Below are 15,793 nucleotides of genomic sequence, written 5' to 3' on the forward strand. Positions count from 1 at the left end.
TGTGGTATACCACCACGTGGTTTAAACCACTTACACCTGGGGCTTGTCACTTGCAGCTGAGTAAACCTTTCTAGGAAAGGATGAGAGAAGGAAGAGAGGGCCCAGAAGCTGTATAGTAGAGGCCCTAGGGGAGGACGGAAAGAAGAAGAAACAGGGAGAGATATTTTTGAAGAAAATATTCCCGGTAGGGTGACTCTAGCATACACAGCACGGTGACTCCAGCTGACTGTGCTGAGCCCTGGCTCCGTGAGATTTCGCGCGCTGTCGTCATGACTAAGTGAGGCGATGAGGTCAGTTAGCTTGACCGCAGGGATCATTTCACTGTGTGTATGTATATCGAACCATCGTGCCTTACACCTTAGATGTTGAATATATGAAATTTCTATTTCAAAAATAAAATAAATTTTTAAATAAAACATTTTTTAAACTTTTTTAAGTAAAGACAATTTTCCTGATCTTGACAAAGACTTGGTCCATTGACTGTCTGGTAGCAATGGTCAGCTAACTATCAGGCAGGAGTAACTTTTTTTCATTTAAAACGTTTTTATTTTATGTTGGAGTACAGTTGTTTAACAATGTTATGTTTGCCGTTTGACGTGTTCAGCAAAGCGATTCAGTTACATACACACATATATTCACTCTTTTTCAAACCCATTTCCTGTTTAGGTTATTACAGAGTGTTGAGCAGAGTAGGTCCTCGCTGGTTTTCGATTTTAAACGCAGCAGTGTGTACAGTCCCAGCCTGCCAGTCTGTCCTCCCCTTCCCACTCTTCCTCCCGGTGACCGTGAATTCATTCTCTAAGTCTGTGACTGTTTCTGCTTTGTAGATAAGCTCATTTGCATCTTATTTTTTTTAGATTCCACATATAAGCAATATCATATGATAATTCTCTTTGTCTGACTTCCGGAATAGTTTTTTTCTTTAAAGGACACACACCCAGTACACGCAGATGAAAATTCTGAACTCCAGGGATGAAAAAGAAAAGCTGCCGTGGTAAATAAACAGATTGCCTGGTGAGCAGTGCACATCGGAAGGGCAGACGGCTCCTTCGCAACCCAAAAGACCAGGAGACGATGAAGAACCGTCCTCCGAAGGAAAACATTTGTTTCCTCAGTGCCCAGGCCAATTGCGATTCAAGTGTAAGGGGAAATCACATTGTCAGATACGGAAAGACTAGTAAACTGCCCAGAGCCTCGATGAAGAACAAGAGCACTTATATACCACCAGCGGCAAAATGAGAAGTGAGTTCAAGAAACGGGGAAGAATTGGCACGAAGGAATGATGAGGAACAGAGAAACCATGGAACACAGAATTATTCTTGATAATTATCAGCAATGCAGCCATAACGTTTAACGTGATTATTAAGAAAAGATTCCTAAAATAGTGGATAATTAAAGTAAAAGGCATTAATGACAGCTGGAAACTAAAATTCTGGAAGACAGTCAGCCAAACGAGAGAGATGAGGGTGGAAAGAGAGGACTACGTGGGCGCCAAACGCCACACCCTGCTCAAGGGAGGAAACAGACGTGATCAAAACGCAGTGTGAGTGGAAAACACACTTTGATGTTTTTATTTTAAAATTTAAAGGACGTCTCAGACCCAATGGCTATGACTGCGCGTCCACTGCCGAGGGCCCAGGTTCAATCACTGGTGGAGGAACTAAGACTCCACAGGCCACGCAGGGTGGTCAAAAAAAAAAATTTAAGGTTGACCACTAATAAAATGCAAATGAAATGTAAGACTTCTAAGAGGTCTGGTGTCTATTCCAACTTCTAAGAGGTCTGGTGTCTGTGACCTTGCGGGGTGACCTCAGTCCTCTGAGCCTGGGAGTAACAAACTCCACCTAAAAGACAGCATCGCTACAAACAGGCTAGTGGAGGGGACGGAACTCCAGTTGAGCTGTTTAAAACCCTAAAAGATGATGCTGCGGAAGTGCTGCCCTCAACACGCTAGCGTATTTGGAAAACTCAGCAGTGGCCACAGGACTGGAAAAGATCAGTTTTCATTCCAATCCCAAAGAAGGGCAATGCCAAAGAATGCTCAAACTACCGCATAACTGCGCTCATCTCACGTGCTAGTAAGGTTATGCTCAAAATCCTCCAAGCTAAGCTTCCACAGTACATGAACCGAGAACTTTCAGATATGCAAACTACGTTTGGAAAAGGCAGAGGAACCACAGACCAAATTGCCAGCATTCGTTGGATCATAGAGAAAAGCAGGAAATTTCAGAAAAACGTCTCCTTATGCTTCATTGACTAAAGCCTTTGACTGTGTGGGTCACAGCTAACTGGAAAGTTCTTAAAGAGATGAGAATACCAGACCTCCTGAGCTGTCTCCTGAGAAACACATCTGGAGATGAAGAAGCAACAGTTAGAGCCAGACATGGAAAAACCAACTGGTTCAAAATTTGGGAAGGAGTAAGGCAAGGCTGTGTTTGTCAACCTGCTTATTTACCTTATATGCAGAGTACGTCATGTGAAATGCCAAGCTGGATGAACCATAAGCTGGCATCAACATTGCCGAGAGAAATGTCAACAACCTCAGATATGCAGACGGTGACTGCAGCCATGAAATTAAAAGACGTTTGCTCCTTGGAAGAAAAGCTATGACAAACCTAGTCAGCTTATTAAAAAGCAGAGACATTAATTTGCTGACAAAGGTCCATATAGTCAAAGCTGTGGTTTTTCCGGTAGTCTGGCATGGATGCGAGAATTGGACCATAAAGAAGGCTAAGTACCAAAGAAGTGATGCTTTCGAACGGTTGCAAGGAGATCAAACCAGTCAGTCCTAAAGGAAAGCAAGCCTGAATGTTCATTGGAAGGAACAATGCTGAAGCTGAAGCTCCAATACTTCTGGCCACCTGACGTGAAAAGCCAGCTCATTGGAATAGATCCTGGTGTTGGGAAATACTGAAGGCGGGAGAAGGGGGCGACAGAGGACGAGATGGTTGGACGGCATCACCGACTCAATGGACATGAGTTTGAGCAAACTCCAGGAGATGGTGAAGGACACGGAGGGCTGGCCTGCTGCAGTCCATGGGGTCGCAGAGAGTCAGACACGACTGAGCAACTGAACAACAACCAGTCTAATGTCAGAAAGCAAAGAGGAACTAAAGAGCCTCTTGACGAAGGTGAGAGGAGAGTGAAAAGCTGACTTGAAACTCAGCATTCAGAAAACTAAGATCATGGCATCCAGCCCCATCATTTCATGGCAAATAGAAGGGGGAAAAGTGGAAGCAGTGGCAGATTTTATTTTCTTGGGCTCCAACATCACTGCAGATGGTGACTGCAGCCATGAAATTAAAAGACACTTGATCCTTGGAAGATAAGCCATGGCAAACCCAGACAGTATACTGAAAAGCAGGGCCATCGCTTTGCCAGCAAAAGTCCATCTAGTCAAAGAGATAGTTTTTCCAGTAGTCACGTATGGACGTGAGAGCTGGACCATAAAGAAGGCTGAGCGTTGAAGAACTGATGCTTTTGAACTGTGGTGTTGGAGAAGACTCTTGAGAGTCCCTTGGACTGCAAGGAGATCCAACTAGTCCATCCTAAAGGAAATCAGCCCTGAATGTTCATTGGAAGGACTGATGCTGAAGCTGAAGCTCCAATACTTTGGATACAAAGAGCCAGCTCCTTGGAAAAGACCCTGATGCTGGGAAAGACTGAGGGCAGGAGGAGAAGGGGGTGACAGGCTGAGATGGTTGGACAGAATCACTGACTCAATGGACATGAATGTGAGCAAATTCTGGGAGATAGTGGAGGACAGAGGAGTCTGGCGTGCTGAAGTCCATGGGCCGCAAAGAGTCGGACACAACTAAGCAACTGAAAAACAGCAACAACCACGTGTGTCTGTGTGTCTATATGGAGAGAGGGAGAGAGAGGTTTATTATGAGGAACTGGCTTGTGCAATTGTGAAGCCTGACAGGGCCCCCGCTCTGCTGCGGGCAATCTGGAGACTCAGGGAAGCCAGTGGTACATGTTTCAGCCTGAGTCAAAAGGCAGGAGACCAGTGTCCCAGCTGGGAGACAGTCAGGCTGGAGAAGTTCCCTCTTACTTGACCATTCTCACTAATCAGGCTTCAACCGACTGGGTGAGGCCCACCCCCACTGGGGAGTTCAATCTGCTTTACTCCGTTCAGTGATTCAAATGTTAATCCCCTCCAGAAATGCCCTCAGAGACACACTCAAAGTGCTGTTAGACCCAATGGCTGTGCCCTTTGTGGCCCAGTCAAGCTGACACAAAAATCAGCCATCACAGGTAGCCAGCCCTCCATCCATCCCCAGACACAGCTGGGGTCAGCACTTCACTTCTGAGTTCCTGGCATCTCGAGCCTGTGCTCATGGCCCCTGAATGATGGGGAGATGAGGCTGTCCACTACGGCCACAGCTGATTTCTTTCCCCGGCGTGATGTCAGAGCCGCCAGTGGCAGACACGGCCGCGTCCGTGAGGCTCCCGAGCCCAGCCCACAGCAGGCCCTCCCAGGGACTCCCCCACAGCCGCGCTGCGGGGCCACACACCGCCTGAGCTTGGCAGCAGCGAGCACCAAAGTCGTCAGATCAGAAGCCCCAGCTCCCGTGAGCTTGGGAGCTGACCCAAGAGGAGTCCCAGCCAATTCTTCATAAGCCCTCTCTCCACCAGCCGAGTAGCTCCCCGGAGGGCCAGAGCACAGCAGGTCTGGGAGCAAGAGAACCTCCCCCCAAACCCAGGCAGCGCTCAGCACCTCCCTGCCTCCTTGTCCTCAGAGCTATTTTTACTGGGAATAGACGTGGGGATGCTTGTGTTGTTTTCTAAAATCCTTGAGGAGCAAGAATCGCACACAGTCTTGTAGGAAATTAAATTTAGAAATGAGATGCTCGGCTTGGCAGAGACCACAGCAGAGCCTCCAACTGGGCCAGACCGACACATTCACGAGATCACATCACAGTTATTAACCTTTTGCTCCAAAACGTATGGAGAAAAGCTGCTAGAAACCCAGGGAGAATTTGCCTAAATGACAGTCACAGTGGGAGACCAGCACACCTCGAGCAGCAACTGCGAGATCAAAAAAATGAGTAAAGGAAAAGGGACCGTCAATAGAGCGGTTAACCACCATAAATTAACAGATATACAGGACTTTACACTCCACAGTGAAAGAAAGTGCATTCCTCTCAAATGCCAAACAAACAAAGAGCAGGTATGAGAACTCCCGGAAACTCTCATAGGTTCCTAAGGTCAGAAATCACAGATAGTGCCCCCTGAACATGTGCAATAAACACAGAATTAATGGCAGGTGATGCTGTTAAAGTTCTGACTTCTTGTGAGGCTGACAGAGCAGAGTCCCCTCCACCTGTCCTGCCACTTGCAGGCTGGGCGAGCCCACGTCCTCCCCTGCAGGACGGCCATGCCGCCGGCTGTGCACCTCTGTGTCCTGAAGACGGAGTGCAGTGGCGCGCTGAGCATACGCGCCCAGAGAGCACTCAGGCGACGTCAGCCAGCGTCGCTGGTGTCAGGCGGGATGCACACAGCCCTCTGAGTTAAAGAGGAAATGAAACGTCCCATTACAGACTCCTGATGCGTTTGATAACGAGGGCATTACCTACCAGACAACAGAACGCAGCGGAAGCAGCTCCCTGAGGACGACGGGTGAGCCTAGTCTGCATCGCTCAGGCGCGTCCGACTCTGCAACCCCGTGCACTGTAGCCCACCAGGCTCCTCCCTCCGTGGGGTTCTGCAGCAAGAGTGCTGGAGTGCATCGCCATTTTCAGCGGAGAGCCCTCAGGAACCCTGACAGGAGACGGGAAAGAATGGCCGTGCGCTTTCTTCTAGGAAGCTCTCACGGGGGGAGCTTCCTTTATCCAGCTTTTGAGATTCGCTCGTGACGCCGCACACATCAGAGCGCCGACAGTTCAGAAACGCTCTGGCTCGGTCTTTTCATCACATTCCGCAGAGTCGAGGGGCTCTTCATCATATTCCACAGAATCGAGGGACTCTTCATCATATTCCACAAAGTCGAGTGACTCTTATTTATATTCCACAAAATCGAGTGACTTGAAACCCTCCATAATCCATGATGAGACGAATCTTTAATAGGCACAATTTCCTTCTAATTTACCTGTCTTTTCATTCCTCTTTGCTCCTAGAATTTTATCTCAATGTGCTGTATTTTGTGCACATCTTTGTGAAAGATAAGGAAGGGGAGGACCTGACCCCGGCCAGTCCCACAGGGTCCACCCACTAAAATACAGACATAAACTGAAATGTCATTTTCTATACTTCATAAGACTCTTAATTATCTTTATGTTTGAATTAGGCTATTTTTACAGTCATTAGCTCACAACCAAAAGCACAAATTTGGGTGTAAATAATTTACATTATACTTTTCGATAGAAAGCTGACAGAGAAAGTAAGTTTTTGTTGGAAATGCATCTCTTGATGCGATGGATGGGTCTTTTTCCCGCTTAATTCTTGCTTCCACGACTGGTTATTACTTATTGTTAAAAAGGTACAGTGCACAGCATCAAATTTACTCCCACTTTTCAGGGTTTTAGCACTTTTTACGTTAGTACTAAGCAACTTTCTTCCCCATATGTAGATATAAAGAATCCGCCTGCAATGCGGGAGACCTGGGTTTGATCCCTGGGTTGGGAAGATCCCCTGGAGAAGGGAAAGGCTACCCACTCTAGTATTCTGGCCTGGAATATTCCATGGACTGTATAATCCATGGGGTCGCAGAGTTGGACAAGCCTGAGTGACTTTCACTTTTAGATATATGTATGTAACAAAAGGACTTTTGTTACAGCAATTCCAAAAATCACATAAGATACAATATCAAAAATTACTGGAAATTCCCTGGTGGTCCAGCGGTTAGGACTCTGAGGTCTCACTGCAGGGTGTATGGGTTTGTTTAATCCTTGGTCAGGGAACTAAGATCCTACAAGCGTCATGGCACGGCCAAAAAGAAGAAAATTACTGTTGTGGTCAGCTGATTCCCAGAGCCATGTGCCACCCGGGGCTGGTGTCCCTCATATAGACAAACTCAGATTCGGGGACCCCTGTTCCCCAGTTCAGAACCACCTGCCAGACAGGGAAGGTGACGCCCCATCTCGCCACCAGAGGGCGTGCTGGGCTGCAAATGGACAAGAGGGCAGCCGCCCCCCTGCGTGGGGAGGGGCTTGCACCCGCCCGGGGTCGGGGGAGGGCAGGGGCCAGCATCAGAGAACTCAATGTCCCTGCCTTCCGTGTATCTGCTCGGGGCTGCGGTGCTCCTGCCTCAGCCCCTGGTCGCCCCACCTCCTGGCTGGAGGCCTGGCCAACACCCTGCTCTCACTGGCCCCACTTCTGAAGCTCTGGCTGGGTGTGGGGGGTCCCCAGAGCTGAGTGAACCGCACCCCCACAAAGGCCCCGGGATCCCCTGCTGGAGCAGGGACTATATAAGGTCCTGAACTGGGTCTTCTCTCTGCAGAGCTCCTGCCCCCAGGCTCCAGGGAGGGGGTCCCGTGCCCCTTCAGGGAATAGCAGGCTTCCCAGAGTGACGGACAGGGGTCACCTGGACAGACCCTGGCATGGCCAGTAGGAGCCCTGAGTGATCCTGCTGTGGTCCTGCCTCACCTCTGACCTACGGTCTCAGGTCTGCCTGTGGTAACAGCAGCTCAGTGTGGGGCTGAGCATGGTTCCCAGGCCCACCAGCCAGCATCATGCCACCCCAGTCTCCCCGAGGGCATGTTCTGAGTCCCTTCTGCCCACCCCCCAGCCCTAGGCTGGCAGATGAACCTCAGCCACGATGCCCAGGAAGAGAAGGCCCAGCTGGGGTCTGGAGCCCCATGGACCCTCAGTTCTTGGACACGGTGCTCCCAACCCAGAGGACTCAAGGACCGGCCTCCCCAGGGTGCAGCCAGTCGGGCCCAGAGCCCTGGCCTGTCACCACCTCCATCACAGCCCAGCCCCGCCTGGGCCCTTGTCGCCTCGTGGGCCGCAGTTTCCCCTCTGCAGAGCGGGCTGTTTATGGCTTGTGCTCGGGAAGCTCACAGCTCGGGGGCTGAAGTGGCCTCTGCTGCCTGCACGTGGCAGGAGCTCAGGACGCGGTGTTTCTCCTGCCCTCCGCTCCCCCAGCCTGGACCCCAGCCAGGAAGGCGGCCAGAGCGCGGGGCACCTCCCTCATCAACCCCACCCCTGGGCAAAGGGGCCCCACACCCAGCCTCTGCCGAAGCTCCCTGCAACACAAGCCCCGGCCCTGGGAACAAGGGGCTGGGGGCTCATCCTAGGACCCCCGCGGCCCTGAGCTGGCTCCACGCACAGTGGGCCTGCGCCACGCTGCCCTGCGCCACGCTGTGCTGCCGGCCCTGTGCTGAGCTGCCCTGAGCTGCCCTGAGCTGCCCTGAGCTGTGCTGAGCTGTGCTGAGCTGTCTTGCCCTGTGCTGAGTTGCCCTGTGTCGTGCAGGGCACACGGCCGCCTGCACCGCATCTGATCTGCCTGCGCAGCACAGCAGCCTCGGGGGCGCCATCTGCCCACACAGCCCACAGCTCCATCGCCGGGATGGGCCTCTTCCAGGATCTCCTCACACATTTTAAGGCCTTGGAGCCCCAGATCCTCTACATGGAAAGTTCCGCGAGGGCGGTTTGCAGACGCCTGGATCCTACAGACGGGAAACACTAACAGCTTAGGGGTGGGGGGCCTGTGACCTCAGACGGGGGCGACCCTGGCAGGATATTCCAGCCTTTGCCCGGGCAAGGGTGACCTGGAGGTGGACGGACAGATAGTTGGACGGCTCAGTGCCCGGCCAGCTGAGACCACAGAGCTGTCAGGAACAGCAGCTTGTGGACCAGAGAGCGGGGGGGGCCCAGGACAGAGGATGCACCCCCGGAGGCTCACGGTGCCCCCACCGCGGGCCCTGCTGACTGAGCCCAGTTACCCTGGAAATAACTAAAAGCCACAGGGAAGCAGTGAACTGGGCACAGGGGCCCCTCCCGCTCAGTGGGCAGAAGCAAGGCGGTGACCACATGGCTCCTTGCAGCCTCTGATTCCCACATTTTCAGAGCTGGAGTCCACCCCTCCTCCTGCCTAGAGGCCCTGGCTGCTCCAGAGGGAGGCCGTTTAAGGACCACAGGCTGGGCACAGGGGATGCCGACGGCCACAGGTCCGCACCCCTCACCTGCGGACGATCCACTCCCCCCCACGAGCAGGGGAGTCCCGTCCTGGGGGCAGCCCGGCCACCTCCTTGTCCCCGACCCGCTCACAGGCACTTCTGTTCTGGGTCAGCCTCCTCCGGCGGCTCCTTCACTAGCGGATGCCGGGTTGTTTGTGTCTAAAGCTTATGAAAGCGCCCTCAACACCTGCACACGTGTGATGGAAACGACTGGTGAGTTTGGAATGTTTCTCCATCTCTGGGAAATATCCCTGAACATACTTAACACAGTCCCTACTCCAGGCTCCATCCCCCCGGGAAACGTCCGTGTCTCTTGGCTGTTCCATCGTCTGACATGTCCCTTCGTGGGTTCTAACGAGGAGGCCTGGGGACAATCTCTCTAAACGCTTGCATGTTGAAGGCAGTCTGTCAACAGCCGCTGTGTGTGCAAGTTACTTGGACAAACGTGAAAACCCAGCTGTCACCCTTTACTGTCCTAAACAGATCACTGCATTTTCTTCCTCCGCATACCATTGCTTTTGAAAAGTCTCAAACAATCTGATTTTTCCTCCGCTGATAGACCTCAGGCATTTTGCCTGACTGCAGGATTTTTTTCTTGACACAATAATGTTACAAAAATACATCTCATGCTGGGTCACTCTCCCTGCGGATGGAAATCGTTTCAATACTTAAGTTTCAGACCTTTTCATGCTAGGTGAGTCGTCTTGGATTTTAATTTTTAACACCTGCTCTCTTCCGATGCTTCTGATTTTTTGTTTTTCCAGGAATTCCTTGATATGTATGTTAGCTCCTGTTCTTTCTTTCCTAAATACTTTGATTGAGATATAATTTACATGTCATAAAATTCAGTCAATCAAAATGTGCAGTTCAGGGGGGTTAGTGCACTTGCCAAGCTGTGCAACCAAATCATCACCGTAATCTGACCTTAGGACATTTTCATCAGCCCGGAAGAAAGTGCATGCCTGTCCCCAGGTCCAGCCTCTGGACATACGCCTTCTGTCTCTACTGATCTGCCTGTCCTGACATTCCGCACAGAGCCCTTGGGCTGAGGGAAGGAGTGAACCACCTCCTTCACTCAGGGTGGTTTGCAAGGTTCCTCATGTCCTGGCAGGTGTCAGGAGGTCGTCCTTTTCTATAGCTCAGTAATATTTCTGTTACTCGGTTCCATCAATACAGCATATTTTGTTTATCAGGGTAAGATCAGGCAGACTCCTGTGATCAGAAACGTGGGGGGCCGTGAAGTGTTGACTCTGGGTCACAAGTCACAGAGGGACTGCGGCAGGCTGGGCTGGGCGTCTGCTCATCTGCCAATAAAACCCCTTGGTTTCTCGGTGCGCTTACCCCGGGGAGGCCAGCCACCCTGCTGTCGGGACAGCTGATCGAGCCGTGGCGAGGTCCCCACCGTGGACCCGACTTGCTTCCGAGGGAGTCGGTTACCTGGGAGGAGTTCCTGAGCCCCAGTCCAGCCTTTGAAAGTCAGTGACCCAAACAAGCATGGACCACGCGGGGGACCCGGAGCCCAAGCTTCCCGGATGAGAGCCAAGCGCCTGTCGCGTCCACCGTCTGGGGGGCGGCAGGCTGCCTGTCCGTGTCCGCGGGGCTGCGACGCTCCAGCTGGCCCGCTCTTGCGCGGGGTCAGGATCTGAGCACAGGCCCTTCCTGGAGCTCGCTTCGGCATAAAGCGGGCGCCGGGCGCTCAGAACCCGCAGCGGCGCAGACGCACGGCTCACGACCCCGAGCCGCCCGGGCGCGGATGCCGGGGCGGCTCCCCGGACGGACGGCCCTTCCTGCCCCGCTCCGCGGGACCTAACTTCCGCCGCCGTCTCCCGCTTCCGAGCCTGGGGCGGTCCCAGCCCTCGCTCCGCGGAGAGCTCGCGCGCCGGCGGACGCCCCGCCCGAACGCCCCGCGCTGCCGGCTCCGGGCCTCTGGGCGGCGATCGCGGCCGGGCGTTCGCTGAGCGCGCTGCTCCCGGGCGTCTGCAGAGGTCCTCCCGGCCTCGATGTCCTCAGGCCCGCCGGACACGCCCTGCCGCTCCGAGGGCGCCGGCCCCCGAGCTGCCGGCGCGGCCTCCCCGCCGCCCGCAGAGGGCCGCCCTGGCGCCTGGCTCCCCGCGGACGACGTCCCCGCGCTCTGGTTCCGCCGCCCTGGAGGACGCGGGGCTTTACGGCGTTTGGGGAGAGCCGAGTCCTGTGCCGCTTCTAACACGTCCTTCCCCCAGACAGGGGAGAGTTTCAGGACCTGAGAACAAGGAGCATGGCATTGTACCCAGGACCTGGGAGCCAGGAGCCCAGGCTGCGGCGGTGATGGACTGTTATTTGCGGAGAGGGGAATATTAAGGAGATAAAATGCTTACAAACCATGTTGACCTCTTATACTATGTGTATGTATAAAATTGGTGGAAGCTAATACCTAAAAAAAAACAGCGGTGTAGACCCCCACTGATTTTTAGGTCTGTGTGTGTGTGGTGTGTTAAGTCGCTTCAGTCTCATGTCCGACTATTTGCAGCCCGTGGACTCAGGCCGCCAGGCTCCTCTGTCCCTCGGATTCTCCAGGCAAGAATGCTGGAGTGGGCTGCTGTTTCTTCTCCAGGGGAGCTTCCTGACCAGGGATCGCGCCTCCGAGTGAGTCTTCTGCCTCCTGCTTTGGCAGGCGAGTTCTTTACCACGAGCGCCGCCGGGGATGTATATAAATTTTATAAAAATCAAATCTTAAAAAACGAAAGGGAACTGCAAATATGAGCGAGGTACATGCTGCTGCTGCTGAGTCGCTTCAGTCGTGTCTGACCCTGTGCGACCCCACAGACGGCCGCCCAACAGGCTCCCCCGTCCCTGGGATTCTCCAGGCAAGAACACTGGAGTGGGTTGCCATTGCCTTCTCCTCAACGTACATGAGACTACCAAAAATTTTCAGACAGATTTTTAAAGACTTCTAAATATATAGATATATACACATATCTCCATTGAAATCTGAAACTTGGTTAATGGGCTTCACAACAAATCTAATGCAAATGAAGAGGGAACAGTGACCCGGATGCTGATCTGAGAAGATCCCCCAGGCTCCAGCAGACAGGCCAGGCGGTTCAGTTCAGTTCAGTTCAGTCGCTCAGCTGTGTCCGACTCTTTGCGACCCCATGAATCACAGCACGCCAGGCCTCCCTGTCCATCACCAACTCCCGGAGTTCACTCAGACTCAAGACCATCGAGTCGGTAATGCCATCCAGCCATCTCATCCTCTGTCATCCCCTTCTCCTCCTGCCCCCAATCCCTCCCAGCATCAGAGTCTTTTCCAACGAGTCCCCTCTTCTCATGAGGTGGCCAAAGTACTGGAGCTTCAGCTTTAGCATCATTCCTTCCAAAAGAAATCCCAGGGCTGATCTCCTTCAGAATGGACTGGTTGGATCTCCTTGCAGTCCAAGGGACTCTCAAGAGTCTTCTCCAACACCACAGTTCAAAAGTATCAATTCTTTGGCTCTCAGCCTTCTTCACAGTCCAACTCTCACATCCATACATGATCACAGGAAAACCATAGCCTTGACTAGACGGACCTTAGTCGGCAAAGTAATGTCTGCTTTTGAATATACTATCTAGGTTGGTCATAACTTTTCTTCCAAAGAGTAAGCATCTTTTAATTTCATGGCTGCAATCACCATCTGCAGTGATTTTGGAGCCCAAAAAAATAAAGTCTGACACTGTTTCCACTGTTTCCCCATCTGTTTCCCATGAAGTGATGGGACCAGATGCCATGATCTTTGTTTTCTGAATGTTGAGCTTTAAGCCAACTTTTTCACTCTCCTCTTTCACTTTCATCAAGAGGCTTTTAGTTCCTCTTCACTTCCTGCCATAAGGGTGGTGTCATCTGCATATCTGAGGTTATTGATATTTCTCCCGGCAATCTTGATTCCAGCTTGTGTTTCTTCCAGTCCAGCATTTATCATGATGTACTCTGCATAGACGTTAAATAAGCAGGGTGACAATGTACAGCCTTGACGTACTCCTTTTCGTATTTGGAACCAGTCTGTTGTTTCATGTCCAGTTCTGACTGTTGCTTCCTGACCTGCATACAGATTTCTCAAGAGGCAGGTCAGGTGGTCTGGTATTCCCATCTCTTTCAGAATTTTCCACAGTTTCTTATGATCCACACAGTCAAAGGCTTTGGCATAGTCAATAAAGCAGAAATAGATTTTTTCTGGAACTCTCTTGCTTTTTCTATGATCCAACGGATGTTGGCAATTTGATCTCTGGTTCCTCTGCCTTTTCTAAAACCAGCTTGAACATCAGGAAGTTCACGGTTCACGTATTGCTGAAGCCTGGCTTGGAGAATTTTGAGCATTACTTTACTAGCGTGTGAGATGAGTGCAATTGTGCGGCAATTTGAGCATTCTTTGGCATTGTCTTTCTTTGGAATTGGAATGAAAACTGACCTTTTCCAGTCCTGTGGCCACTGCTGAGTTTTCCAAATTTGCTGGCATATTGAGTGCAGCACTTTCACAGCATCATCTTTCAGGATTTGAAACAGCTCAACTGGAATTCCATCACCTCCACTAGCTTTGTTCGTAGTGATGCTTTCTAAGGCCCATTTGACTTCACTTTCCAAGATGTCTGGCTCTAGATTAGTGATCACATCATCATGATTATCTGGGTCGTGAAGATCTTTTTTGTACAGTTCTTCTGTGTATTCTTGCCACCTCTTCTTAATATCTTCTGCTTCTATTAGGTCCAGGCCATTTCTGTCCTCTATCAAGCCCATCTTTGCATGAAATGTTCCCTTGGTATCTCTCTAATTTTCTTGAAGAGTTCTCTAGTCTTTCCCATTCTGTTGTTTTCCTCTATTTCTTTGCATTGATTGCTAAAGAAGGCTTTCTTATCTCTTCTTGCTATTCTTTGGAACTCTGCATTCAGATGCTGATATCTTTCCTTTTCTCCTTTGCTTTTCACCTCTCTTCTTTTCACAGCCATTTGTAAGGCCTCCTCAGACAGCCATTTTGCTTTTTTGCATTTCTTTTCCATGGGGATGGTCTTGATCCCTGTCTCCTGCACAATGTCACAAACCTCTGTCCATAGTTCATCAGGCACTCCATCTATCAGATCTAGGCCCTTAAATCTATTTCTCACTTCCACTGTATAATCATAAGGGATTTGATTTAGGTCATACCTGAATGGTCTAGCGGTTTTCCGTACTTTCTTCAATTTGAGTCTGAATTTGGTAATAAGGAGTTCATGATCTGAGCCACAGTCAACTCCTGGTCTTGTTTTTGTTGACTGTATAGAGCTTCTCCATCTTTGGCTGCAAAGAATATAATCAGTCTGATTTCAGTGTTGACCATCTGGTGATGTCCATGTGTAGAGTCTTCTCTTGTGTTGTAGGAAGAGGGTGTTTGCTATGACCAGTGCATTTTCTTGGCAAAACTCTATTAGTCTTTGCCCTGCTTCATTGAGCATTCCAAGGCCAAATTTGCCTGTTACTCCAGGTGTTTCTTGACTTCGTACTTTTGCATTCCAGTCCCCTATAATGAAAAGAACATCTTTTTGGGGTGTTAATTATAAAAGGTCTTGTAGGTCTTCATAAAACCATTCAACTTCAGTTTCTTCAGCATTCCTGGTTGGGGCATAGACTTGGATAACTGTGATATTGAATGGTTTGCCTTGGAGACAAACAGAGATCATTCTGTTGTTTTTGAGATTGTGTCCAAGTACTGCATTTCAGACTCTTTTGTTGACCATGATGGCTACTCCATTTCTTCTGAGGGATTCCTGCCTGCAGCAGTAGATATAATGGTCATCTGAGTTAAATTCACCTATTCCAGTCCATTTTAGTTCGCTGATTCCTAGAATGTCGACGTTCACCCTTGCCATCTCTTGTTTGACCACTTCCAATTTGCCTTGATTCATGGACCTGACATTCCAGGTTCCTATGCAATATTGCTCTTTACAGCATGGGACCTTGCTTCTATCACCAGTCACATCCACAACTGGGTGTTGTTTTTGCTTTGGCTCCATCCCTTCATTCTTTCTGGAGTTATTTCTCCACTGACCTCCAGTAGCATATTGGGCACCTACTGACCTGGGGAGTTCCTCTTTTGGTATCCTATCATTTTGCCGTTTCCTACTGTTCATGCGGTTCTCAAGGCAAGAATACTGAAGTGGCTTGCCATTCCCTTCTCCAGTGGACCACATTCTGTCAGACCTCTCCACCATGACCCGCCCGTCTTGGGTTACCCTGCGGGCATGGCTTGGTTTCACTGAGTTAGACAAGGCTGTGGTCCTAGTGTGGTTAGATTGACTAGTTTTCTGTGAGTATGGTTGCAGTGTGTCTGCCCTCGGATGCCCTCTTGCAACACCTACCATCTTACTTGGGTTTCTCTTCCCTTGGGCGTGGGGTGTCTCTTCACGGCTGCTCCAGCAAAGCACAGGCGAGGCTCCTTACCTTGGATGAGGGGCATCTCCTTTCCGCCGCTGTTCCTGACCTTCAACGTGGGATGGCTCCTCTAGGCCCTCCTATGCCTGCGCAGCCACCGCTCCTCGGGTTGCTCCTCCTGGCCACCGGCCCTGGCCTCGGGCGCGAGGTGGCTTCTCCTGGCCGCCCCTGACCCCAGACGCGGGGTGTCTCCTCCCGGCCGCCCCTGCCCTCGGTCATGGGGCAGCTCCTCAGGGTCACCACCAGGCAGCGTGTA

This window comes from Ovis aries, chromosome 18, assembly GCF_016772045.2.
Source record: "Ovis aries strain OAR_USU_Benz2616 breed Rambouillet chromosome 18, ARS-UI_Ramb_v3.0, whole genome shotgun sequence".
Lineage (NCBI taxonomy): Eukaryota > Metazoa > Chordata > Mammalia > Artiodactyla > Bovidae > Ovis > Ovis aries.